Source organism: Bufo bufo, chromosome 2 (genome assembly GCF_905171765.1).
Source record: "Bufo bufo chromosome 2, aBufBuf1.1, whole genome shotgun sequence".
Lineage (NCBI taxonomy): Eukaryota > Metazoa > Chordata > Amphibia > Anura > Bufonidae > Bufo > Bufo bufo.
Window position 1 is genome coordinate 691,988,343 of NC_053390.1, and position 26,211 is coordinate 692,014,553.

At 47.1% G+C, this 26,211-nt stretch overlaps 1 protein-coding gene across 1 annotated transcript in view; it reads left to right on the forward strand.

Annotated features, from left to right (window-relative positions):
• The first annotated feature begins 6,601 nt into the window (after nucleotides 1–6,601).
• The window catches only part of WDR17 (WD repeat domain 17), a 202,594-nt gene continuing 182,984 nt past the window's right edge, over nucleotides 6,602–26,211 (forward strand). The window contains exons 1-2 of the mRNA XM_040418688.1: nucleotides 6,602–6,660; nucleotides 6,860–6,953. The gene's annotated coding sequence lies outside the window, so the exon portion shown is untranslated. The remainder of the gene's footprint in view (nucleotides 6,661–6,859; nucleotides 6,954–26,211) is intronic.

The following is a 26,211-nucleotide window of genomic DNA, read 5'->3' on the forward strand; positions in this document are numbered from 1 at the left end:
GATAGGGGACGTAACAGGGATTAAACTGATAGGAATAGTACTAGTTAAGACATCACTTATATAGGGTGTCGCAGCACATTGCTCCGTGCACGCGCAGTGCCCCAATTTGGGAGTAAGAGGACCGACCAAGCTGCTTTTTCCATCTCCCGGTTCCTAAAATTAATTCAGATTGGGGACGTAACAGGGATTAAACTGATGAGAAGAGAGAACTACAGAAAATAGCACTCATATCGGGTGTGACAGTAAATTGCACGGCGCAGACGCAGTGAACGTGGCGTGGATTCAAACAAAGGGGAGGGAGCCAGCGTTTTTTTAACCATCTCCCCCCGTTCGAAAAATCCATTTAATAAATGGACCCCAGATTGGGGACGTAACAGGGATTAAACTGATGAGAAGAGAGAACTACAGAAAATAGCACTCATATCGGGTGGGACAGTAAATTGCATGGCACAGACGCAGTGACCGTGGATTCAAACAAAGGGGAGGGAGCCAGCGTTTTTTTAACCATCTGCCTGTTCGAAAAATCTATTAAATTCGCCTTTCGGGGACCCTTGGTGTTGTACGTGGCTGGGTGGAGGAAGAAACCTTCAATGACATCAACGGGACATGGCTAGCTTGGTATCCAACCTTGTACAAATGGGGAGTTTGCGGTTGGGCAAATGGACTGTTTGCGGTTGCTTGCGGTGCATTAAAAGGGGAGTTTGGTCTGTCAATGTCTGTGAAGCGGGCTTAACCCTTACACTACCTGATCGATACAACATCATACCTGATCGTATACACACACTGGATGTTTTAAACCACATTGTTCAAAAAAAAATTGGATTGTTAGGTGATTTATGCCCTTTATGGATTAAAATCCAACTCTGCGTCAACTATGTAATTTTCCATGGGAGTTTTGCCATGGATCCCCCTCCGGCATGCCACAGTCCAGGTGTTAGTCCCCTTGAAACAACTTTTCCATCACTACTGTGGCTAGAAAGAGTCCCTGTGGGTTTTAAAATTTGCCTGCCTATTGAAGTCTATGGCGGTTCGCTTGTTCGCGAACATTTGCAGAAATTTGCGTTTGCCGTTCGTGAACGGAAAATTTTATGTTCGCGACATCTCTAAATGTCAGGTTAGAGACTAAAGCCAGAAAACTGCGGGATTATCATGTACATCTTGTCTGTATACGTCTGTAGGTGTCCACGATTATTTATTGGATTGTCCTACTATAGGACATGCTGATAATGCGGTGGCTGCACCCAGTGCAAACCCCGTGATACCAATCAGGCCCATCTATGGGGGACGTCAGAATCGTGTGGTCTTACCAAGACTGGATATTGCACGGATTCATCCCTACAGAAGATACCGGAGGAGACATGGATGAGAAAGTGAGGAGTATAGGAATAAAGGAAAATGAAGAATAGGAGGGGGTGAGAACGTCACTTCAGGTGTTTTCTGGATTTTAGCAAAAATATTGAAATATTGCAGGAGAAACTGTCTAAAAGCTGCTTGTGTTGCCCATAGCAACCAATCCCAGGGTAGCTTTCATTTCTGTAGAGCAGGAAACAAAATGAAAGATGCACTGTGATTGGTTGCTATGGGTAACACAAGCAGCTTTTAGACAGTTTGTTAGATTTTAGACTGTTTACCTAAATCTCTTCCCATGGTCTCCAACTTGGGAAGGTTTCAAGTCAACACCAAGGCTGGTCTGAAAGCCAACAACCCATGCTGATCGCTGTTCCGTATCTCTTTCATGTTTGTATCTTTCATTTTTTTTTCTCATTTTTTTTTCTTCCTCAGGTGGATATTGCCCCTATCCTAGTGAAGACCCCGGCAACATCACATAGTGGGGGACAGGGAGCAGGAAGGGGAGGGTGGGGTCAGAGAGTGGAGCATGGATAAGCAGTGGATAAGAAAGATCAGAGTTGAAGAGCCAATTTGTGAAAGGGCCGACCTTCAGTTCCTGGAAGTGTAGTTGGTCTGTAATCACCAGGCTTGGCATCTATATGGAGAGTGAGAAGATGATCCTGTATAAATGGATAGAAAAGGATCACCCTCAGTGCCAACGGACAAGGTATGACATCATTATGCTCTGACAGATGTACCTTCTAATCTCTTATCAATCTTCTGTTCTCTGAGGACACCACTAACATCACAACTAGAGAGGGGCGAATCTGAAAAACGTTGCTTCTCCCCTGTGTTCCCTACAGGTAAATTTCCCATTACGGAGCTATATTTTCTATGTATAAGATCTGGTCTGACATACGGCTCCATAACTGGAAATTCATACATCAGTGGAGCCAAATTTCATAGATTTACTTATCTCTAATCATGGTCATAAGGTAAAATTGGGTTGTCTAAGTGTGATTTTTTTATTTTTTTATTTCTTTAGGTCTCATTTCATCACATGACTCACAGAAGAGTCACAATTATCATGGGGATGAGAAGATGGACATCACATAGGCAAAAGGAATGCAATGGAGAATCGAGAACTTCTGCCAAGGAGAAGGGCCAATGGGCTGGTTAGGGTAATGGAGGACGATGCAAAACTGAAACAATCGACTGACAGAAAAAACATGCCTTCAATCCAACCTCCGGCACTCCAGCGGGGATCACCAACCTCCAGCACTCCAGATGTTTTGAAACTACAACTCCCAGAATGCTCCATTCACTTCTATGGGAGTTTTCAGAACAGCCAACCATGTTTGCATACTGGGAGTTGTAGTTTCACAGCAGTTGGCGTGCCGAAGGTTGGTGATCCCTGATCTAGAGACATCAATGTGTCGAATCTCCTAGATATAACAGTCTTTTTATCACCTTAAGAAGGTCATATGCCTTTTGACAAATGGATTAAAGGATGAATAAACTTTAGTTTTGCCTCCAGACATTTTAGCTTTTTTGTTTGTTTTTCCTGCTTCTATTCCAAATACATAATTTCAGATCAGGCCACATTTGGGCCTCTGGAGGAAACCACAACAATTTCCATCTTTTATATGGGTTATCCAACCACTATAATGCCCCCCAAAATGCCCAGGCCCCTCATACTGGTCATACTTACCCTGCTCCCTGGCACCCGCGCCGCTCCTGATGCCCGCACGGGGCCAATGTTTTGATCCGTGCGGGCATCAGGAATGGCGCAGGTGTCGGGGAGCCAATAGCAGGCCGTGACGGGGACCAGCCTCTATAACATCGCAGATGACGCTAGGGAGGCTTGTTGCTTTTGGCTGCCCCTCCCCCCATCACTGGATGTTTTGATCCGTACGAAGTGGAGATGCAGTGGCGGCCGTGCGGGGATCAGTAGTGACACGGGTGTCGGGGAGTGGAGTAAGTATGTCCAGTAGAGAGGCCCGGGCATTTTGGGGGGAATTATAGCGGTTGGATAACCCTTTCAACTCCTAGTGCAAGAATGAATTGTCCATGATTTCCAGCAGACCAAAAATGGTGCCACTGTGGACCAAAAAAAACTAAAAAAAACAAGGTATATTATCCATAGTATTCCTAAAGGGGTTGTCTGTGTTTAATACTAATGACCTCTGCTCAGGATACCTCATTAGTATCTGATTGTAGGGGTCCGACTCTCGGCACCCCCACCGATCGGATGTGTGTAGAGGCCGCAGCGCTCCGTAAGTGTCACGTCCTCTTCCTAGGCAAATTAAGTCAAGTTCATCGGTCACATGGCCTAGGCGCAGTCTCTTTCAAGTGATTATGGCTGCTATCCAATGGACGGCGCTGTGCTTGGTAGGCTGCGAGCGTCACATCCTCTACAAGCAGCTGCCCAGAGGATAGGTCTTCAGTAATAAATACTCGGACAACCCCCTTGAGTTGAGTGGTGTCCGCTTTGGACAATTCCTTTTGCCCCCTCTTGATGAACTAATCAGGGGATGATCCTGTTGCTGGATCTCCCAGCAATGAGCTGTAATCTATGAGAAAACCTGTCAGCAGGAACTTAGGGGGTCATTTGTTATACTGAGTTATGACTAACCGTTGCGCCACTATCTGTGACTTTGCCCCACTCACGCCAGGTCTAAAATTGTGGGTGTGGCATGGGCGGAGAAGGGGACAGGTCAGCAGGCCCACTTTTTTTTTTTACAATTTTTTTTACGCCTTATGCCTCATTCACACGTCAGTTTTCGGTCAGTGATTTCCATCAGTGATTTTTGAGCCAAAACGCGGTGCGGCTCTAAACAGAGATCAGGGGCAGATCTTTCCTTTATACTTTCTGTCTGTGGAGGCTCCACTCCTGGTTTTGGCTCCCAATCACTGATGGTAATCACTGACCGAACACTGACCCACGTGTTGATTCATAGTAAGCCTTCCAATAGGTGGTAAAGAGTTAGCCAAAAGTGTCTCACCCTGTTCCTGATGTATCATCCACCCTCTGCCCCTGTAATACATTCAGTGCAGGTCTAGACAACCAGTCTAAACTTACACCATCTACAAGATCAGCAAATCTGGACCACTCTTTTTTTGGCTTAAGTGACACTCCACAAACTTGAAGAGGAGTCCACAAACCTTGGCTAAATGCTGACATCTTGTGGACATACTGTGTCAGTACAGAAAAGGGCAACACATGCAAAGCTAAGAAATAGTGTAGTCCACATCATTAAATAAAAGAATTAAATTAAAACCATTTTTCAATACCATTCCCCATCTGTCGGGGTTCTTGGTCATCAAGTCTTGCTTTTATGAAAACTACAAACATGTCAAAATAACTGCAAGCCTGAAATCTATGAGAGAATAAGCACAGCGTCTGCGTTACAAAGATCAGGGTCTCTTAGTGTCTATTTGGAGTGGGTTTTATGCCTCCGTTTGACGTATACGTTAGAAAAAAAAAGGATACAAAAAAACGCAGCACACTACGTTCTTGTATCCTGCAGAGTCCAGTAAAAAAAAAGTGTATGTATTTTTTAACATTATAATATTTTTACAATGGAACAATTAAACTCTATGGTGACAGATGTCACTGTATGGCATCAGTCTAAGGCCTCTTGCCCGCGACCGTGGTTTGGTTCCGTGTGCTGTCCGCATCCGTTGCTCCGTTCCGTGGCCCTGCAAAAATTATAGATCATGTCCTGTTCTTGTCCGTTTTGCGGACAAGAATAGGCATTTCTGTAATGGGCCGTCTGTTCCGTTCCGCAAATTGTGGAAGGCACACGGGCGGCATCCGTGTTTTGCGGATCTGCAATGTGCGGACCGCAAAACACAGCATGTTGTGTGAAAGGGATGGCCAACCCGCAGCTCTCCAGCTGTTGCAAAAGTACAACTCCCAGCATGCCTGCAGCCATCAGCCTACAGCAGGGCATGGTGGGAATTATAGTTTTACAACAGCTGGAGAGGTTGGCCATCCCTGGCCTGGTTTAACGTACGTATATGTTTTTTGTATACATTAAAACGTGATGTGAACCCAGCCTTATTCAAGTAGGCTGCACTTAAAGGGGTTGTGCCAGGTTCTGAACTTACCCGGTGCCCAGGTACCCAGCTTTCCAGAGTGCAGATCGCACACCTAGAGAGCTCTTATTATATGGAACACCTAAAGGGTTGACAACGTTTGTAAAATCAGTTTTGAATAACTTGAGGGGTGTAGTTTCTAAATTGGAGTCATTTATGGGGGGTTTCTACTACATAAGCCCCACACAGTGACTTCAGCCCTGGACTGGTCCTTAAAAGGTGGGCTTTGGAAATGTTCTTAAACATTTGCTTCTAAGGCTACTTTCACACTGGCGGCACGGACCTCCGGCAGGCTGCTCCGTCAGGTGAACAGCCTGCCGGATCCGTCCTGCCGCTAGTGACCGTGTGCCCCTGGACTGCCGCTCCGTCCCCATTGACTATAATGGGGGCGGTGCGGAGTTCTGGCGGAGGCACGGCAAGAAGCTGGCGGAATAAGACTACGACATGTCCGACATTTATTCCGGCAGCGTAACTCCGCCCCCATTATAGTCAACGGGGACGAAGCGGCAGTCCGGGGGCACACGGTCACTAGCGGCAGGACGGACCCGACAGGCTGTTCACCCGACGGAGGTCCGTGCCGCTAATGTGAAAGTAGCCTAAGACTTCTAACGTCCTAAAAAATAAAATGTCATTTACAAAATGATGCCAACATAAAGCAGACAAATGGGGAAGGTTAAGTAATAGATATTTTATGAGGCATCACTTTTTGCCGTAAAAGCAGAGAAATGAAAATTTCCAAATTTTCAGGAAATTTAGGATGTTTTTATAAAAAAGGTGATGTATATCGACTGAAATTTACCGCTAACATGACGTACAACGTGTCAGAAGAAAACCCTCTCAGAATGTGCTGGAGAAGTAACAGCGTTCCAATGTTATCACCACATTAAGTGACACATGTCAGATGAGATTTCCAAAATTTGGCCTGGGCAGGAAGGTGACAAATGGCTCAGTACTGAAGGGGTTAACCTATTCATCCAGACCTGAGGGGGCGCCACAGCCTGTCAGTCTACCTCACGCCTCTGGAGTCTCCATTACTGAGGATATTCCACCACTGAGAGCCTCTATTCTGTCCACAGCCAGGAAGGAGTTAACAGGGCTGTGACAGACAGCCGTCTCCTCCAATCAGGCGCAGGGGGCGGGCGTGGGTGTGATGTATCCTCGCTCCTGGGCCTGGTGATGAGCACATAGCCGCCGTGTGTGGATGTGAGGCTGGTTCTACACGGGAGAGAGGTGAGTGCCCGCCCTGTATGGCTGTGCCAGCTGTGCACTGAACATGAGACTGGCAGTGGCTGTGGTATGAATGGCCGTTGTGGGGCTGGGTGGGTTCGGACTGGCACTGTCTGTGTGTGTCACCTGTATGCGCGCTGTGTGCACGTCATTGTGTGTACGCTGCGGTTCTTGTGCGATACTGACTCTCGCTCTTTTGAAGGTTTCAGCACCTACCTACTGTCCACCGAGTGCGAAGAGGTGACCATAGCCCCCTCTCTGGCCGTGCCGGGTACTGCAGCCCCTGCCGGGATCAGGTAGGATGCTGGGTTTTCTCCATCCTCTGCACATCATACATAGAAAGCAGGGGAATGATGGAAATGCTTGGCTTTTCTATCTGCCAATACAGTCATAAGGAGCCCAGCAGGGGCCACACCAGCTGAATGAATCCTGCATATTACTCCCCAGCGCAGGTCTGTGGAGGCGGGTACCTGTAGGTGTGAGGGGGAAGGAAAAATGGCTGGCCCCAGTCTTCGCTGCTGTATCCCACATGTACTCTGGGCGGACTGGGAACTTAAAGTGATGTTGTGGGCGGGTCCAAACTGACAGAAGTAGGCAGGGCCAATAGAAGTGGGCGGGGTCAGCAGTACCTTCTGCAGCACAAAAGTACCGCCCGAGCAGAACCAAATACCACAGCTCAACACAAAATACCGCCCCAGCAGAGCCAAATACCAAAGTGCAGCACAAAATACCGCCCCAGCAGAACCAAATACCACAGCGCAGCACAAAATACCGCCCCAGCAGAACCAAATACCACAGCGCAACACAAAATACCGCCCCAGCAGAGCCAAATACCAAAGTGCAGCACAAAATACCGCCCCAGCAGAACCAAATACCACAGCGCAGCACAAAATACCGCCCCAGCAGAACCAAATACCACAGCGCAACACAAAATACCGCCCCAGCAGAACCAAATACCACAGCGCAACACAAAATACCGCCCCAGCAGAGCCAAATACCAAAGTGCAGCACAAAATACCGCCCCAGCAGAACCAAATACCACAGCGCAGCACAAAATACCGCCCCAGCAGAACCAAATACCACAGCGCAACACAAAATACCGCCCCAGCAGAACCAAATACTACAGCGCAACACAAAATACCGCCCCAGCAGAACCAAATACAACAATGCAGCACAAAATACCGCCCCAGCAGAACCAAATACCACAGCGCAGCACAAAATACCGCCCCAGCAGAACCAAATACCACAGCGCAGCACAAAATACTGCCCCAGCAGAACCAAATACCACAGCGCAACACAAAATACCGCCCCAGCAGAACCAAATACCACAGCGCAACACAAAATACCGCCCCAGCAGAACCAAATACAACAATGCAGCACAAAATACCGCCCCAGCAGAACCAAATACCACAGCGCAGCACAAAATACCGCCCCAGCAGAACCAAATACCACAATGCAGCACAAAATACCGCCCCAGCAGAACCAAATACCACAGCGCAGCACAAAATACCGCCCCAGCAGAACCAAATACCACAGCGCAACACAAAATACCATCCAAGCAGAACCAAATACCACAGCGCAGCACAAAATACCGCCCCAGCAGAACCAAATACCACAATGCAGCACAAAATACCGCCCCAGCAGAACCAAATACCACAGCGCAGCACAAAATACCGCCCCAGCAGAACCAAATACCACAGCGCAACACAAAATACCATCCAAGCAGAACCAAATACCACAGCGCAGCACAAAATACTGTCCCATCAGAACCAAATACCACAGTGCAGCACAAAGTACCGCCCCAGCAGAACCAAATACCACAGCGCAACACTAAATACTGCCCCAGCAGAACCAAATACCACAATGCAGCACAAAATACCGCCCCAGCAGAACCAAATACCACAGCGCAACACTAAATACTGCCCCAGCAGAACCAAATACCACAATGCAGCACAAAATACCGCCCCAGCAGAACCAAATACCACAATGCAGCACAAAATACTCCCCAGCAGAACAGAACCAAATACCACAGTGCAGCACAAAATACTCCCCAGCAGAACCAAATACCACAGCGCAACACTAAATACTGCCCCAGCAGAACCAGATACCACAGTGCAGCACAAAATACTCCCCAGCAGAACAGAACCAAATACCGCAATGCAGCACAAAATACCATCCGAGCAGAACCAACTATCGCAATGCAGCACAAAATACTCCCCAGCAGAAATGAACCAAATACCACAGTGCAGCACAAAATACCCCCCAGCAGAACCAGATACCACAGTGCAGCACAAAATACCTCCTAGCAGAAACAAATACCACAGTGCAACACAAAATACTGTCCCATCAGAACCAAATACCACAGCGCAACACTAAATACTGCCCCAGCAGAACCAAATACCACAGTGCAGCACAAAATACCGCCCCAGCAGAACCAAATACCACAGTGCAGCACAAAATACCGCCCCAGCAGAACCAAATACCACAGCGCAACACTAAATACTGCCCCAGCAGAACCAAATACCACAATGCAGCACTAAATACCGCCCCAGCAGAACCAAATACCACAATGCAGTACAAAATACTCCCCAGCAGAACCAAATACCACAGCGCAACACTAAATACCGCCCCAGCAGAACCAAATACCACAGTGCAGCACAAAATACCCCCCAGCAGAAACAAATACCACAGTGCAGCACAAAATACCCCCCAGCAGAAACAAATACCACAGTGCAACACAAAATACTGTCCCAGTAGAACATAATACCACAGTGCAGAACATAATACTGCCCCAAAAGAACCAAATACCATATTGCAGCAGAAAATATCACACTAGGACAGGCATCCTCAAACTGCGGCCCTCCAGCTGTTGTAAAACTACAACTCCCACAATGCCCTGCTGTAGGCTGATACCTGTAGGCTGTTCGGGCATGCTGGGAGTTGTAGTTTCGCAACAGCTGGAGGGCCGCAGTTTGAGGATGCCTGCACTAGGAGAACCAAATACCACAATGCAGCACAAAATACTATCCCAGCAGAACATAATACCACAATGCAGCAGAAAATACTGCCCCAACAGAACCAAACAATGCAGCAGAAAATATCACCCTAGCAGAACAAAATACCACAGTGCAGCACAAAATACTGCCCCAACAGAACCAAATACCACAGTGCAGCACAAAGTACTCCACCAGCAGAACGAAATACCACAGTGCAACACAAAGTACCCCACCAGCAGAACCAGATACCACAGTGCAGCAGAAAATACCGCTCCAACAGAACCAAATACCACAGTGCAGCACAAAGTACTGCTCCAACAGAACCAAATACCACAGTGCAGCACAAAATAACCCCCAGCAGAACCAGATACCACAGTACAGCACAAAATACCCCCCAGCAGAACATAATACCACAGTGCAGCACAAAATACTGCCCCAACAGAACCAAATACCACATTGCGGCAGAAAATATCACATGAGCAGAACCAAATACCACAGTAGCTGTCAGTCACTGATTGCTGTACACAGGGGAGGTGTTATCAGCGATTGATAGCATTCTCTGTGTAAGTGTGTATACAGAGATAGCTGTCAGTCACTGATAGTTGTACACAGGGGAGGTGTTATCAGTGATTGATAGCATTCTCTGTGTAAGTGTGTATACATACAGTAGGTGTTTCTGACATTGTGTTTTTAGCACGACAGCGTCGCGCTGATACTCGGCGACATGGTGCCGAGATCTCGCACTCACTGGGATAGTGACAGCACATCCCAGCAAGCGCGTCATAGAAGCGACGGGAGATCCGACTTGGATTCCCGCCAATTCTACACGTGTGCGGCGTTTGTTATGAATCCTGAGGGGAAAGTCCCCGCCGGATTTTAAATAAAAATCCGGCCTGGGTCCCGCCCTCAGGAGCATACCGGGCCCTTAGGTCTGTTATGGGTTGTAAGGAGAGCCCCCCCTACGCCGAAAAAAACGGCGTAGGGGGTCCCCCTACAACCCATACCAGACCTGTATCCAAAGCACGCTACCCGGCCAGCCAGGAAGGGAGTGGGGACGAGCGAGCGCCCCCCCCCCCCCCCCCCCCTCCTGAGCCGTACCAGGCTGCATGCCCTCAACATGGGGGGTTGGGTGCTCTGGGGCAGGGGGCGCACTGCGGCCCCCCCACCTCAGAGCACCCTGTCCCCATGTTGATGAGGACAGGGCCCCTTCCCGACAACCCTGGCCGTTGGTTGTCGGGGTATGCGGGCGGGAGGCTTATCGGAATCTGGGAGCCCCCTTTAATAAGGGGGCCCCCAGATACCGGCCCCCCACCCTAAGTGAATGAGTATGGGGTACATCGTACCCCTACCCATTCACCTGCAAGAAAAGTGGTAAAAACACAAATAAACCACACAGTGTATTAAAATATTTTATTTTTCTGCTCCGGAGGCCGCCCCCTGTCTTCTTTATTAGCTCTTTTACCAGGGGGGGGCTCTTCTTCTTCCGATATCCCGACGGGTCTTCTCCGCTATCCGGGGGGTCTTCTCAACTCTCCGGGGTTCTCCTTCTGTCTTCTCCTTCTGTCTTCTCCTTCTGTCTTGTTGTCTCCTTCTGTCTTCTGTCTCCGGGGTTCTCCTTCTGTCTTCTCCGCTATCCGGGGGGGTCTTCTCAACTCTCCGGGGTTCTCCTTCTGTCTTCTCCTTCTGTCTTGTTGTCTCCTTCTGTCTTCTCCTTCTGTCTTGTTGTCTCCTTCTGTCTTCTGGGTTCTCCTTCTGTTTTCGCCTCTCTCTGTTGTTGACTCGGCGCACCCCGGTTCTTCGTCTCGCGAGACTCGGCGCACCCCGATTCTTCGTCTCGCGAGACGTCTCGCGAGACGAAGAATCGGGGTGCGCCGAGTCTCGCGAGACGAAGAACCGGGGTGCGCCGAGTCAACAACAGAGAGAGGCGAAAACAGAAGGAGAACCCCGAAGACAGAAGACAGAAGGAGACAACAAGACAGAAGGAGAAGACAGAAGGAGACAACAAGACAGAAGGAGAACCCCGGAGAGTTGAGAAGACCCCCCCGGATAGCGGAGAAGACAGAAGGAGAACCCCGGAGACAGAAGACAGAAGGAGACAACAAGACAGAAGGAGAAGACAGAAGGAGAACCCCGGAGAGTTGAGAAGACCCCCCGGATAGCGGAGAAGACCCGTCGGGATAGCGGAAGAAGAAGAGCCCCCCCCTGGTAAAAGAGCTAATAAAGAAGACAGGGGGCGGCCTCCGGAGCAGAAAAATAAAATATTTTAATACACTGTGTGGTTTATTTGTGTTTTTACCACTTTTCTTGCAGGTGAATGGGTAGGGGTACGATGTACCCCATACTCATTCACTTAGGGTGGGGGGCCGGTATCTGGGGGCCCCCTTATTAAAGGGGGCTCCCAGATTCCGATAAGCCTCCCGCCCGCATACCCCGACAACCAACGGCCAGGGTTGTCGGGAAGGGGCCCTGTCCTCATCAACATGGGGACAGGGTGCTCTGAGGTGGGGGGGCCGCAGTGCGCCCCCTGCCCCAGAGCACCCAACCCCCCATGTTGAGGGCATGCAGCCTGGTACGGCTCAGGAGGGGGGGGGGGGGCGCCCGCCCGTCCCCACTCCCTTCCTGGCTGGCCGGGTAGCGTGCTTTGGATACGGGTCTGGTATGGATTGTAGGGGGACCCCCTACGCCGTTTTTTTCGGCGTAGGGGGGGCTCTCCTTACAACCCATAACAGACCTAAGGGCCCGGTATGCTCCTGAGGGCGGGACCCAGGCCGGATTTTTATTTAAAATCCGGAGGGGACTTCCCCCTCAGGATTCATAACAAACGCCGCACACGTGTAGAATTGGCGGGAATCCAAGTCGGATCTCCCGTCGCTTCTATGACGGCTCTGTCTCCATCGCGGCAAGCCAGCTCGGCGCTGGCTCCCGCGATGGGGCTCGTATGTGCTCAATCTCGCCGAGAAATACAGCGAGATTGACACAAAATCGGGTTCACCTACTGTAGATACTGTAGCTGTCAGTCACTGATAACACATCCCCCATGAGCAATGAAATCAGAAAAAGCAGACTTTTAAATATATAAATTGCAAGTTTTAGAAAAGATTATATTGCATTTTGCTGTGACAGGTTCCATTTAACCACAATGAAAAAGCCTATGTTGGCCTTGCATTATTAATGTACAAGTGTCTGAGGACAGTACTAAAACATTGTTATGCCTATGAAGCACAAGGGATTTTAATGGTACTCTTATGTTTTGTTCACATGGCAAGTAATTATTGTAATGAGTCTCTAGAGTATTCTTTGCTCTTAGGAATTTTGATTGATTGCTGTGCTCAACCATTCCCAATCTGATGATGACTATTAATCACAACCTTTTTGGCCATAACTATAAATCTCTTTTTAGTCATGTTTCTTTTACATTTTGGATCGCTGTATGGCAGTTCACAGAAGGTTCTGCACGTCTTGTGTGCAGAGCCCAAAGCATATGCAAAGCACCGCTACGCTATGACCATTTAGCATGTCCATTGTATATGGTATGTTCATTACATACTGACATTTCAGTATGGTTTTCATTGAGGATTGCCATATATGTTGTTTTAAGTTGAAATCAAAGCAAGTTAAAAAAAATGTGTATTATTTTGGATTAGGAGGAGTACATAATAAAGAAATAACTGGGTATGTCATAAAAGTCTGGATCCGTGGGCGATCATCCAGTTCCCACACAACAGCTAAATGTTATTTGAACCAGCGTATTAGGTAACGGTACTTTCACACTTGCGGCACAGTGATCCGGCAATCTGCATGCAAACGGACAGCATTTGTAGACGGACGCGGCTCCGTCTTACAAATGCATTGCAAGAATGGATCCGTCTCTGCATATGTCATCCGGGGAAACTGATCCGTTATATATTTTTTTCACATTTTTACCGGTCTGCGCATGCGCAGACAGGAAGCATGGATCCAGCGTACATTTCAATGTAAATTAATGCCAACAACTGATCCGGAATTTTGGATGGAGAAAATACTGCAGCATGCTGCGGAATTTACTCAGTCTAAAACGCTGACATTGACTGAACTGAAGACATCCTGATGCGTCCTGAACGGATTTCTCTCCATTCAGAATGCATGGGGATGAAACTGATCAGTTCTTTTCCGGTATAGAGCCCCTAGGACGGAACTCTATGCCGGAAAAGAAAAACGCAAGTGTGAAAGTACCCTAAGGCGTACCATTTATGCGCTTTTCATAGATTGTGCTGCCTGACATCAGAGATTATATTGCTAGACCTGAACTTTCATTGATTCCCCAATCCAATTGGAGGAAGACTTGCACAATTTTAAAGGGAACCTGTCACCAGGATTTTGTGTATAGAGCTGAGGACATGGGCTGCTAGATGGCCGCTAGCACATCCGCAATACCCAGTCCCCATAGCTCTGTGTGCTTTTATTGTGTAAAAAAACCGATTTGATACATATGCAAATTACCCTGAGATGTGTCCTGTACGTGTGATGAATCAGGGACAGGACTCATCTCAGGTTAAGGCCTCATGCACACGACAGTATTTTTTCACGGTCCGCAAAAGGGGGTTCTGTTGGTCCATGATCCGTGACCGTGTTTTCGTCCGTGGGTCTTCCTTGATTTTTGGAGGATGCACGGCCGTGCGGAGCCAAACGGATCCGTCCTGAATTACAATGCAAGTCAATGTGGACGGATCCGTTTGACGTTGACACAATATGGTGCAATTGCAAACGGATCCGTCCCCCATTGACTTTCAATGTAAAGTCAGGAGTTAATATACCATAGGATCTGAGTTTTCTCCAATCCGATGGTATATTTTAACTTGAAGCGTCCCCATCACCATGGGAACTCCTCTATGTTAGAATATACCATCGGATTTGAGTTAGATCGTGAAACTCATATCCGACAGTATATTCTAACACAGAGGCGTTCCCATAGTGATGGGGACGCTTCAAGTTAGAATATCCTACGAACTGTGTACATGACTGCCCCCTGCTGCCTGGCAGCACCAAATCTCTTACAGGGGGCTGTGATCCGCACAATTAACCCCTCAGGTGCCGCACCTAAAGGGTTAATTGTGCGTATCATAGCCACCTGTAAGAGATCGGGTGCTGCCAGGCAGGAGGGGGCAGACCCGCTCCCTCCCCAATATTATATTCATTGGTGGCCAGTGAGGCCTCCCCTCCCCCCCCCCCTAGTTAAAATCACGTTTCGAATCCCCCATCATTGGTGGCCAGTGCGGCCTCACATCTCCCCCCCCCCCTAGTTAAAATCACATTCCGAATCCTGATCTCTTACAGGGGGCTATGATACGCACAATTAACCCTTTAGGTGCGGCACCTGAGGGGTTAATTGTGCGGATCACAGCCCCCTGTAAAAGATCGGGTGCTGCCAGGCAGCAGGGTGCAGTCATGTACACAGTTCTCAGTATATTCTAACTTGAAGCGTCCCCATCACTATGGGAGCGCCTCTGTGTTAGAATATACTGTCGGATAAGAGTTTTCACGAAATGAAAACTGATATCTGAAAAAGCTTTTATGCAGACGGATCTGCGATACGTCTGCGTGAAAGTTGCCAACGGCCACGTTTTTTCACGGACCCATTGACTTGAATGGGTCCGTTAACCGTTGTCCGTCAAAAAAATAGGACAGGTCATATTTTTTTGACGGGCAGGAAACACGGATCACGACCGCGGATGAACAACGGTGCATTTTCCAAGTTTTCAACGGACCCATTGAAAGTCAATGGGTCCGCAGAAAATCACGGGAAACGGAACAACGGACACGGATGCACACAACGGTCGTGTGCATGAGGCCTAATTTGCATATGTATCAACTCGGTTTTTTACACAATAAAAGCATACAGAGCTATGGGGACTGGGTATTGCGGATATGCTAGCGGCCATCTAGCAGCCCATGTTCTCAGCTCTATAGACAAAATCCCGGTGACAGGTTCCCTTTAAGTCTAGGACAGTTTCTTTCTTCACTTGCCACCATGATCATGGCTCCCAGCGGTGCTGTCACACAGGGCACCTACATCATGCAAAGGGGACCTTAGTGTTCCCATGCTAAGCTCCCTATAATCCTACCTGAGCATCTCAGCTACTACCAGCACCTCACTGCACACTTCTCAGCTGCTTTGCCAGTGTAATCTTCTATCCTTAAAGAAGCCCTCCAGGATTTATATTTCTTTGCGTATATAATGCAGGATGTGCCGTTATTAATTAAGATAGAGGCTCTTGTTTTGCCTTGTGTATGCCCGTTTTATTTGATGTGTAATTTGTGGGTTATCAGCCATCTTGATTCTTTCTCCCTCCAGAATGAACCCTACATTCCCCATCATGCCTGGCTTTGCAGAGACCACACTGCACTGCTTTGAGTCCTCTGAGGGCAGCCATGGAAGATTAGGGACAAAATGTAAATGGTATGGTGTAACAGGCAACTCAACCATCCAGAACTGCACCGATATGAGACATAATAGGCAAGATATCATAAGAAAATGTGTATCACTGTAACCAATTGATTGTCTTACAATCACTTATTGATTATCTCAAATACTGTGTAAATTCATATATCATTTCAATAAAAAATTGTAGGATTTTATTAAGATATTGTATTCTTAAATAAATATATATTAGGCCTCATGCACTCGACCGTATTTTGTTTCCGTATCCGTTCAGTTTTTTTTGCGGATAGGATGCCGACCCATTCATTTCAATGGGTCCGCAAAAAACGCAGACAGCACACCGTGTGCTGTCCGCATCAGTATGTCCGTTCCGTTGCTCCGCAAAAAAAATAGTGCATGTCCTATTTTTTTCTAGTTTGCGGACAAGGATAGGCATTATTACAATGGATCCGCAAAAAAAAACGGATCCGCAAAAAAAAACAGATACCATACGGGACGTCATCCGTTTTTCTTGCGGATCCATTGTAATAATGCCTATCCTTGTCCGCAAGCTAGAAAAAAATAGGACATGCACTATTTTTTTTTGCGGAGCAACGGAACGGACATACTGATGCGGACAGCACACTGTGTGCTGTCCACGTTTTTTGCTGACCCATTGAAATAAATGGGTCCGCATCCTACCCGCAAAAAAAAAAACGGAACGGACACGGAAACAAAATACGGTCGTGTGCATGAGGCCTAATATATATTTATATAAGAATACAATATCTTAATAAAATCCTACAATTTTTTATTGAAATGATATATGAATTTACACAGTATTTGAGATAATCAATAAGTGATTGTAACACAATCAATTGATTACAGTGATACACATTTTCTTATGAGACATAATAGGCAAGATATCATATCGGTGCAGTTCTGGATGGTTGAGTTGCCTGTTATAAAATACCATTTACATTTTATTCTACTGGGTTTTCAGGGAAAACTCTTTTAACAGAGCACCAGAACCATTTGCCACAACAGGTGAGCAACCATATACCCTCTATAGCTTAGTGACAAAGCTGCTGTCCCCTCACACTGCAAGGGACAGTGTTTTCCATGTTTTCCTATGTCATACAGTTTCAGCTCTTATATGTTACATGTCGGGAGACCAATGTGAAGCTGCTTCCCATAGAAGTAGACTGCAGAGTCAGCACCCACAGATAGTACAGGCGGTGTGAGTCAGAAGGTTTATATAACTGCAGATAATATGCACTAACCTACAGTATATCTGCATTTCTGGTCCTTTACTAAGGGGGGATAATTCTATCTTGAGCAGAATACAGGGATGTACATAAGAACATGGAGGGAGGGAGGGGAGGGGCCTTAGAGTTTAGAGGAGGGATTTGAATAGTTTTGATTTCATCCTGTAGTTCACAAGAAGTCTGCCACAAGGAAAGAAGGTCGCATGACCAGATTCCCATAACCAAAAGGTTCAAAATGTATAGATGCAACCGAGGGTATAAAAAATTACACTGCTAGAATACTGGTGGTGAGTTAGTAATAGATAAAATAAAAAACTGGAGTACTTCTTCAAATGGAATCTGTCAGCTCTGAAACACCCCCAAATGATACCTAGTATAATTGTATAGTATAGTCTGATTGTGTCATTTTTGCCTTCACATTCTAAGCTGTGCTTCTGCATTGAGCGGACTCCTCCTGGAGTCCTTTCCGTGATGTGCACATGCTCGGGAGTCAGGTTTGTGGGCGCACAGCATTAGAATGTGAGTATGAAGATACAACACTTACTGTAGTTGTGGGGTTTCCTTTCAGATGACTGACCTCTTGCCTGGCTTGGGTGTTGTGGAACATCAGTAATAAAGATATCCTACAGCATATTTAATATTATGGGCTGTTAGTTTAATGGGGCCATGTTTGATAGCGTGACTGAGGGTATCTGTTATGATATCATTTGATATTTTGTTGTATTGGAGCTCTTTTTTGTGACCACTGAATATGAATAGCATTTTTATCGGCCATTGAATGAGCCTTGAAATAAAATGTCAGCTCTGACTGGGGATAGAAATGTTAAAAATAAAAACTACTTTTTGGCGTGGAAATTATTGCTTGAGTCTGTGTTGGAGTACTTTATGCCACATTTATTAAATATTGCCTTTTGTTTGATAAATTTGTCTTCTCCTTAAAACTAACACTTTTGTCTGGAAAATCTACTCCAGTTTTCCTACTCCAGCCTCATTTTTGCAACTTTAAAAAAAAGTTTCTATGATACAGATTTAGCAGGGTTAACACACAAACTCTTAAAGGGTTTCTGTCACCCCACTAAAGTGTTTTTTTTTTTTTTGGGCTAGTTAAATTAGTTATATAGCGATATATTAAAATATAATAGTGTTCCTTACTTTGATCCAGCAGTTTAGTCAAAAAACGAAGTTTTATCATATGCAAATTCGGTCTCTACCAGCAAGTAGGGCGTCTACTTGCTGGTAGCTGCTGCAGAAATCCGCCCCCTCCTCTTGTTGATTGACAGGGCCAGCCGGGATCTCCTCCTCCGGCCAGCCCTGTCGGCATTCCAAAAATCGTGCGCCCGTGTTGAATCTGCGCAGGCGCTCTGAGATGAGGAGGCTCGTCTCCTCAGAACTCCCTCAGTGCGCCTGCGCCGATGACGTCTTCTATTTCGATGATGTCATCGGCGCAGGCGCACTGAGGGAGCTCTGAGGAGACGAGCCTCCTCATCTCAGAGCGCCTGCGCAGATTCAACACGGGCGCACGATTTTTGAAATGCCGACAGGGCTGGCCGGAGGAGGAGATCCCGGCTGGCCCTGTCAATCAACAAGAGGAGGGGGCGGATTTCTGCAGCAGCTACCAGCAAGTAGACGCCCTACTTGCTGGTAGAGACCGAATTTGCATATGATAAAACTTCGTTTTTTGACTAAACTGCTGGATCAAAGTAAGGAACACTATTATATTTTAATATATCGCTATATAACTAATTTAACTAGCCCAAAAAAAAAAAATCACTTTAGTGGGGTGACAGAAACCCTTTAACTCAAATGTCTTAACTCATCGCGTTATCTTGAAACAAAAGCCATTGGAAAGCAATTGAAGGTGTTTGCTTAACGCATTCAGTTTAGATAACATGCCTCATAAAGCATGAGTGTTAATTGTACTACATCTGTAAATCTGAAATGATACTAACATACCTAACCGCACCCACTTCCCCACTCCTATTTCAAAACTGGAGTGAGTGGTGTAGAAATGCAAAAAGTTGCAAAATCTTTGTGCAAGTGAGTGCAAATAGTAGCAAAAGCCATATTTTGCGACTTTTTGAAGCCAGAATTCTGGAGTGAAGGCCTGATAAATCAGGGCCAATGTGTTTAACAGCATAGATAGAGGACAAGAGAATGCCCTGCACAGCTATAACTTTACTATATCAATAACGTTTCAACTCCTGTTTTTTAAATAGACTTAAAAGGATTAGGATTCCAATTTTGAAATAGTTAATAGAGGGGTGCTCTCTCTCTGGAGGACCCTACAAATTCATGAATTACACTGGAACCTTTGATTTGATTGGGAACTTTGTAATGCTTCATTTCTCCTGCGGAGGCACTGCAGAGAAATAGAATGATTGAACTGATCAGTGGTGGTCCAAGCAGCTTATTGATGACAGTTCCAACAAAAAATATTATCTAACATGGACAACCCATTTTTAAGACAAATTAGGGGAATGATTTTAGTTGTTTTCTAAGTCTCACTAGCATACACCTTCTACATAAACTAAGATTTCAGTTGTTCGGTTATAACCAGACATGTTGGCTGCGTAGTAGCACATCATATGGGTACTGGCAGGACTTTATTTTAGGGTCTAGAAGGTTCAGTAGAAGAAATATGTATAGACTAAGCAGTACCATTTTATAAGAGATCTGTACATTTCTAAACATTGCTACCCCTTCCAGATGCCAGGCAGATGGGGGGTCAGATTGGGGCAGATCATGTCACTATGAATTTACCACTGCACATAGACATTTAGAAACCTTTTTTAAACCTTGACATTTTCTACTGAGCAGTATCTGTTTTATGTGTTTTTAGACGTAGGTTTAATATAACAAAATGTTTGTAAATGGAACTGATCTATAAACTTAGCAGTTTATAAAATGACTGTATACATCATACATAACTTTTTGGGCTAAGCTAATACACTGTGATATGGTTGGTATTGGGCCTCAGTGGGACCTATTTTTGTGTCATGTTACATTCTGCTTTAAAAGTAAACTTTACAAAAAAAAAACTGTACTTTTCAACAAGATGCATAAACAGAATGTACACCTAGGCTTCAAGCTCCAGACCAAACCTCAAAGTTCAGACCCCAGATCAGATCCCTAAATGTATTTACACCACAGAACACCCATGCACCGCCGGATCCCCATTCACTGTATGGGGATCCAGCGGTAATCCAGCCGCTTTCTGGCATATATTACAACTTTTAGCCGGACAAAAATGTTGCGTGTAGCATTTTTTGTTCAGCTGAAAGCCGGCATGTACGCTGAATACAGTGACTGCATTACAGTGACGGAGTTCACAACGCAGATGTGAACCCAGCCTTACAATGGCTTGTACAATAATTCTCTGGCAGTAAATACTGGTCACTTGGGCTTCAGTCATGGAAGTAAGGTGTTGATTGCATTTGCATGACTGAAGCCATTAGATATGATCACCTCAATGACTGAAGCATGAGTCACCAGTATTTAATGTGGGAGAATTCTTGTACAAGCCATTCTAACTGAGACATTAGCTCTAACTTATTACTACTGATATACGATGACCTGGATGAATGTGAACCTTCACAGACATACATTAATCATGGCATAACCCTTTTAATACTTCAGCTCACTGACTTTCATGTAAAAAAATATAAACCTTGTTTTCATTGAGTTTCCTTAATTTTTTTTTGTAAACAATAATATAGCAGATTCATTGTGGAAAAATGCCAGAAACAAACATAACAGAAAGCAACTGAGGCCAAAAAAAAACATTTAAAATCAATCAGTACTTTAACTGGTATGTTTAGAGGGGATGCCCATAAAAAAACATTTCCAGAGGTAGGCAATAAATGAATGATTGCTGGGGCTCTGACTGATGGGACCTGCAGAGTCCCCAGTGGTGTAACCACATACACTATAGGGGTCTATTAGTGTTCTAAAAGTAAAGTTACTCAATAGGGCAGAATTGCTTAGCGCGTAGATGGTGTAAGCTTAGATGGGCGGTCTAGACTGGCACCAGATTTATCACAGGGGCTTATGCTGGATGGTAAATCTGGTGCAGGAATAGGCACTTTTCTCTGACTCTGTAGCAACTACAGGGAGTGCAGAATTATTAGGCAAGTTGTATTTTTGAGGATTAATTTTATTATTGAACAACAGAAAAAATGTAAAAAAAAAGGGGTAGTGACGTTTTAAAACCTAACTTTTAATAGGATAGTTATAAATCCCACCTGGGAAAAGGACCCCTACCTGACAAACAAAACATAGACACAAAAGAACAGGGGACCTGGTGTGACAGGTACACCCAATGGTCAAATGAACAGGCACGTCCCGGGGTGGGGCGGGACGTGAGTGCTTGACCAATAAGGGTAAGTAAGCAAGATAGCGCTGGTACTGAAGACCGTGGCTTGTGCCGTGGTCTATAAGCATGCCAGGGAGGCAAAAAAGAAAGGGTAGGTCTTACCGGTGGATGGGCAAGAGGACCAGCCGGTCCAGTGCCCTTGGGGGGAATGTTCGCACGTATGAATGCGTCCCTTTGTGCAGGATGATGGTCACTTGGTGCAGAAGGGCCACAGGGAAGAAACTGTCCCTGGTGTTGCCCTACTTGGCCTAAAGCTGCCCTAAAGTGCCTGCTAATACGGGGTCCGATCCCCGCAAGGGGTGGCCCCGTCCGGAACCTAGCCCTAAAAACAGTGACCCTAGATAGCCCTGTAAGGACGGGAAAAAAAGGAAAAGGCCCTATGGGGCTCAAATGGCCTGGGTCAGCCAATGAGAGAGAGGGAAGGGGATATGGGTGCTAATGTGGATAGATGTATCAAAAAATCCTACACTAGTGTAGATAAATACTCTGTGTCCCTACGCGTTTCGTTGGAGAGTAAAAGGATGCTATATATGTCCTAAAATAAAGGAACTATAGGTAATTGCCTATGGCAAACCCCACAACTCGTCGGGGGACAGGGGTAAAGGGTACAGTATACCTCCCCTACTCGCAACCTATCTGTATGATCAGGACAGATATGGGGGAGGGGAGGGAGAAAATGCAAGTGGCGCAGACTTGACGGGACTAGACAGTCCTAGATAACCCAGAATCCTATAAAATGAGAGAAAACATATAGTGGTGCAGTCAGTCTGGGGCGCGCAATACCTAGATATGGTTGCATAATATGGCACTCAGTCTGATGGCATGTTGAATGAAGTTACTCACTGTTAGGCATGGGGGTCATGTGACTTCTCCTCATAGGATGCGGCACAGCAGATACAGGTGCCGACCATCTGCCTAGCGTCTGACAGCGCAAAAGCGCGCGCTGAGAGGTTTAAATGTGAGGTAGGAGGTCCTGAACGCATGCGCAGTGGGCGCCGCCGCCGCTCACGTGCTTGGGAAGGTGTCACGTGACGCGGACGGACGCGTCCTTGAATGCGCATGCGCAGATAATAAAGCTGGCAGCCGCATCACACTGTGAACTCACTACGTCACGCCTGCCCATATTAGTCATGTGATGGGGGCGTGGCAGTGACGGATTGCTGCAGGAGCTGTCCAGCTGTAAGTATGGGAGTGGCTACTATGTGTCATAGTCCAGCCCCTACAACAACATACGTACCGATGCTGGGGGAAGAGAGTGGCAATCCACCCCAGCATGGGACCAAGAAGGGGACTTATTTGGCAGTCCATTGGCGGGCATAGAAAGAAATAATAACAGCAATATGGGCCAAACAGCGCACGGCTATACATTAGGGTAGGAGACTAACTACAGAGAGTCGCTACCGATTGAAAGTCAATCAAACAGACAATCAAACCAACAAACGGGGGGCATAGCTGGAATATAACTTCCCCCTGCTAGAATAGTGATGACATATCCCATATCGCATATCGCAGAGCGGCCCCCAGGTGGATTTGGTCCGTACCATGAGAAATCAGCCCATGGTATATCTGGCATGTATGGGGTCAGAGATGGAAACCGCGATATGCAAATTAGGCATGGTGGAGATAATTAAGGGTAAGGCTCCAAACACATATGGTCCCAGTGGGAGGGGAGAGAAGTATGCAAGCGGTAAGTGTATATGGTCCACGCTGCAGGTAGCCAATCTTAAAAAGACTGTGTGCTAATGCTGTATATAATGTACAGTAAGCTGACCTAGGAGGGGATCACAGGAAACAGCCATATTGTAATTGGTCGTTCAGGCCGAGGGGTTGGGTGGTCTTAAGTTTGAAAATCCACCAGGACTCCCTCTGGAGGATCTTTTTGTCCCAGTCTCCCCCTCTTGGTGGTCTCCTAATGTGTTCTAGGCCTATGAAAGTGATGACGGATTGGCGTCCGTCGTGGGCAGAATGAACGTGTCTTGCCACTGGGGTATCCCTGTTGTTGCGGATATCCCCCAAGTGTTCACCTATGCGTACCCGCAGCTCCCTGCGGGTCTTGCCCACATATCTCATGCCGCACTCACAGGTTAGAAGGTAGATAACCCCAGTGGTGCGGCAATTGATGAAATCGCGGATATGATGGACAAAGCCCTCCGGATCCGCTGGCAGGGACTTACACTGTATAATGAATTTGCAGAAGGTGCAGCGGCCGCACCTAAAACAACCACAGACTGGACTAGGCAGCCACGTATTTTTCTTAGGGGGATTATAGTGGCTGTGGACGAAACGGTCTCGCAGATTAGTCCCCCTCCTAAAGGTCACTGACGGGTGGGGGCTAACTGCGTCGACCAGGTCAGGGTCCATCAGAAGGGTGCTCCAGTTCCGTCCAAGAATCTCTTTAATTTTGGCTGCAGCAGTGTCAAAAGTACCTATAACTCTTAGTACATTAGGACTCTCCACTTTCTGGTCCCCAGTTGGATGCAGCAGTCTAGTGCGCGTCGTCTGCTGCGCTCGCTGGTAGGCCTGTCTGAGGGTGTTGTCTGGGTATCCCCGTGCCAAGAAGCGTTCTCTCAGTTCACCTGCCTGCCGTTTGAATTCTTGCTGGTCAGAACAGTTACGTTTGAGCCGCAAGTATTGGCCCACAGGGATACCCCGCTTCAAAGGGACGGGATGGCAGCTGTCCCAGCGAAGCAGGGAATTGGTGGAGCTCTCCTTGCGGTATATGGTGGTCTGTAAGCCCCCTTTAGTGTCTCTCGATATACATAGATCAAGGAAGGGGAGGTTGTTCTGTACAATAGATGAAGTAAACCTCAGATTAATACTGTTGTGATTTAACTCTTCCACCAGCCTACCGAAGTCGTCCTCTGAGCCGCTCCACAAGATGAAGATGTCATCTATGTAGCGGGCCCAGAGGACGATGAACTCCGTGTACCACCCAGGCACGTCACTGAAGACAGTGGTCTCTTCCCACCAGCCCAGGAGCAAGTTGGCATACGATGGCGCGCAGGAGCTGCCCATCGCGGTGCCCCTGAGCTGGTGGTAGATGCGTCTGTCAAAAAGGAAGCAATTGCTCGTAAGCACAAAGTTCAAAAGTTGGATAACGAGCTCATTGTGCGCCGTGAACTGTGAACCTCTAGCCTTCAGATAATGGGCAGTGGCTGCAAGACCCTTGTCGTGGGGGATGGAAGAATACAGGGCCTCAACGTCGATGGAAGCCAGGAACCATCCAGGTTCGAGGTAGAGGTGCTCAAGTTTCGAGAGTAAGTCACCTGTATCCCTCACATACGAGGGGAGGGATTGCACGAAGGGCCCTAATATGCGATCCACATAGATTTCGCAGTTTTGCGGGAGACTACCTACCCCTGACACTATGGGCCGGCCTTTGAGAGGCGAGATATTAGGCTACGAGATATTAACATCTGATCCGACCCCCAGACTCCAGCAGGAGCTAAGGGAGATCCTATCTAAAGCTAAAACAGATAGACTTATTAGCAGTGAGGAATTTGAATTCCTCTACCCAGCACATCCCATAATGGCCACGTTTTACGGCCTACCCAAGGTCCACAAGGGTACCTCGCCTCTCAAAGGCCGGCCCATAGTGTCAGGGGTAGGTAGTCTCCCGCAAAACTGCGGAATCTATGTGGATCGCATATTAGGGCCCTTCGTGCAATCCCTCCCCTCGTATGTGAGGGATACAGGTGACTTAGTCTCGAAACTTGAGCACCTCTACCTCGAACCTGGATGGTTCCTGGCTTCCATCGACGTTGAGGCCCTGTATTCTTCCATCCCCCACGACAAGGGTCTTGCAGCCACTGCCCATTATCTGAAGGCTAGAGGTTCACAGTTCACGGCGCACAATGAGCTCGTTATCCAACTTTTGAACTTTGTGCTTACGAGCAATTGCTTCCTTTTTGACGGACGCATCTACCACCAGCTCAGGGGCACCGCGATGGGCAGCTCCTGCGCGCCATCGTATGCCAACTTGCTCCTGGGCTGGTGGGAAGAGACCACTGTCTTCAGTGACGTGCCTGGGTGGTACACGGAGTTCATCGTCCTCTGGGCCCGCTACATAGATGACATCTTCATCTTGTGGAGCGGCTCAGAGGACGACTTCGGTAGGCTGGTGGAAGAGTTAAATCACAACAGTATTAATCTGAGGTTTACTTCATCCATTGTACAGAACAACCTCCCCTTCCTTGATCTATGTATATCGAGAGACACTAAAGGGGGCTTACAGACCACCATATACCGCAAGGAGAGCTCCACCAATTCCCTGCTTCGCTGGGACAGCTGCCATCCCGTCCCTATGAAGCGGGGTATCCCTGTGGGCCAATACTTGCGGCTCAAACGTAACTGTTCTGACCAGCAAGAATTCAAACGGCAGGCAGGTGAACTGAGAGAACGCTTCTTGGCACGGGGATACCCAGACAACACCCTCAGACAGGCCTACCAGCGAGCGCAGCAGACGACGCGCACTAGACTGCTGCATCCAACTGGGGACCAGAAAGTGGAGAGTCCTAATGT